Source organism: Vigna radiata, chromosome 1 (assembly GCF_000741045.1).
Source record: "Vigna radiata var. radiata cultivar VC1973A chromosome 1, Vradiata_ver6, whole genome shotgun sequence".
Classification (NCBI taxonomy): domain Eukaryota; kingdom Viridiplantae; phylum Streptophyta; class Magnoliopsida; order Fabales; family Fabaceae; genus Vigna; species Vigna radiata.
In genome coordinates this window covers 27,457,781-27,460,736 of record NC_028351.1, presented here as the reverse complement: position 1 = coordinate 27,460,736, position 2,956 = coordinate 27,457,781, and positions in this window count along the sequence as shown.

Here is a 2,956-nt window from a genome sequence, read left to right as displayed (position 1 = left end):
CATGCATACTTTCTTATTTACCCTTAACCCAATCCCTTGGTGAAAAGAGCCTATTATTAATTACCGGCTTCTTATCCCTAGCCTCCCCTAGTAACCAATAATGCAATGCGATCAAAAGCAAATACAATTGACCGTCCTACCCCTATCCCTAAGAGATATTGGCATAATTAAGGAATTTCCCACCAGTTCATGACATTACCNTACGTCCCCATATCGATAAAGACAAACATCTTTTACTGAATGAGTTAAACAATAAAAGCATTAAGCACAAATGAGAACCCAACAATTGATAAACAAGTATATGACAAGCATATGAAATAAATAAGAATTTGAATATATGAGAGTTTCAAAAGATTACATTGTTCCCCAACAACAAAGGGTTTACTTCCATAATCATGGTGAAACTAGATGAATTTAATGAAAAGAATGAAAGAAATAACCCTAAACTTGGTTTAATGGAGCCTAAGCATCCAAGGAACCTCCTCCAAGGTGTGGAATAGCTCTGGACGTTTCTCTCTGCCAAAAGAATCCCCTTCTAATTCGCNCTGGGAATATATATAAGCCCAAAAAGATAACAGATAGATTACAGAAAGATTTACAGAATCTAGCTAAAAAAACAGACAACCGCCCAGGCACCTAAATTCACCGCTCAGCGGTTTGCCTTGTGCTGCTTTGACCGCTCAGCGGTCAGTTCTGCCGCTGAGCGGTTTCCCTCTAATCGCTCTGAGCGCTTAGCGGACCATTCTGGCACTCAGCGGCTTGCTTGACCCTTCTTTTCATCATTTTTCTTCTTCTTTCATGGGTCTAAGTCCACCTTACTTCACTTCCATCTTTAATTCATCTAAAAAAACCCTGCAAAACAAGCATAATATCTCTAAAACCAACTTTTGACTCTCAAGAGACTCAACTAAGCCACAAAGGGTGTGTTTTCCTATCAAATTTAAGCATGAAAATAACGATTTTTAGACAGTTATCAGTGACTCAAGTTAAAATGTGAAGACAAAGGGTTGTGAAAGTTAGAAGGGTTTAACGAGGATAAGCAAAGAAGAGAAGATGAATCTTTATGATATAAGGGTTTTGGTTGGTGCTCTACAACAAGTATGGGATTTTATATCTTGAAGCGGTGTCTAAACAGAATCAATGTCAATAATCTTTTTGTGGGTGGTTCCTGTTGAAGGGGTGTAGTGCAAAAGAAAGATGGAAATTGGGTTAGAGTAGTAGTGTTGGACTCAGTGTAATCATAAGGAGAGCTACAAGGTTGAAAAATCTCAGAAGAGAAATGGAGGATAGGTTGGGACAGCCTAGTATGAGTCTTAGCATTCAAGAGTGATTTTCTGGCATGTTCGTTTCGTTGAGTAGAAAACAGTATCGAGGGAAATGGAATAATAAGACTATCAAGTAAGAGAAGAGTTGTTCAGGGTTTTTGCTAGGTCATGGAAATTTTGAAGAAAGTTTTTTAAGGGCGGTCATTTTTGGGTTGTGATTGCCATGAGAAAGTATTCTTGGAGTCAACTAGTGAACAAAGGAGTTTGAGGATCAGAGTAGCGCAGCGGATGATGGTGAGCATGTTGTTGTCAATAATAGATATGCATGAAGAACTTTTGTAATTGTGGATTGGTGGTTTGTGAGGAATGAGTTGGGAGTGTTTGGCAATCTTCAAGAGTCAAAAGTGAGTTTAGGTATGAAAGACATAGGTATCAAGCAGAGAAGATAAGCGAGCATACTATTTCAAGCTGTAGGGTCAACTTTAAAGTAAGGAAATATTTATGGATTTGGAACAGGAAGAGTAGGTCAGTGAACGAAGGGGATGATTTGAGCTATGGTTTTGAGTTATAGTGGCAATCTACAGGTAAGGAAATGTCAATTGACAGTTTGAACAGGGAGAAGATTTAGGTTCTTGGTTTGATGAGGATTGAATAAGAGGTGGTTAAAGAATATGAAGATTGGGGTCTCTAGGGAAGCTGTAAAGGGATTTCATTAGTACAATTGAATGTTATAACTAGGGGGTTTCTCAAAATGGTTGAGAAAGCGCCATTTGGACAATCCTAGTTTGAGATGTATCAAAAGTTAGCTTGATACTGATTAAGCTAGTGATCTAAAGTCGAAGAGGTTACAGATCTAAGCATGATTGCAGGCTAGTGGATCAAGAATTTTATATGGTTCGGGTCAGTGAGATAGTGAAGTGAAGTTAGAGTACTCTAATTGATTGTGTCGCTATAGCGAAGTAAAGGTGTAAATCAGTAATGGGGTAGTATAGTTGGAAACTTTGCTACTCATGAGTGGAGATTAGTAAAGCAATGTGAAGCCTCTAGAGGGAATATAGTTAAAAGTGAACCAAAGTATAGCATTAGGTGGTTAACTCAGAAATTGTGGTTATTGATGAAGGTTGAAAAACAGTTATTTTCATATGTCAATTTGGACCGAATTACGCCCTTTACTACTTGGAATGAGCCTAGAATCAAACAAAACTCAATAAATGAGTCTGTAGAGAGTCAAAAGTTGTTTCTAGCGATATTATGCTTGTTTTGCATTGTTTTGTAGCTATTTTGAGAAAGTGAAAAATGGAGTTAAAGATACAAGTCGTTGACTCAAAGAAAAGAGCAAAAAAATGAAGATTTGAAGAGTCGACGCACCGTCCGGCGGCACACTTAAACCGTCGGGCGGTCCAGGACGAGGAGTAGGCATGGCGATTGACGTTGGGCGGATGATGAAGGTTGAGAAAAAGTTATTTTAATATGTCAATTTGGACCAGGACGAGGAGTAGGCAGGGAAATTGGCACTAAGGGAAACCGTCGGGCGCTTGCGATTGCCGCCGGGCGGCAGCAGCATGATATGGGAAACCGCCGGGCGCCTGCGATTGTCGCCGGGCGGTTTAAGTGTGCCGCCTGGCGGTGGCACGCTGGACTTGGGCCTGTTTTTGACGCGCTCCTCACCTATAAATACCCCTATCACGAAT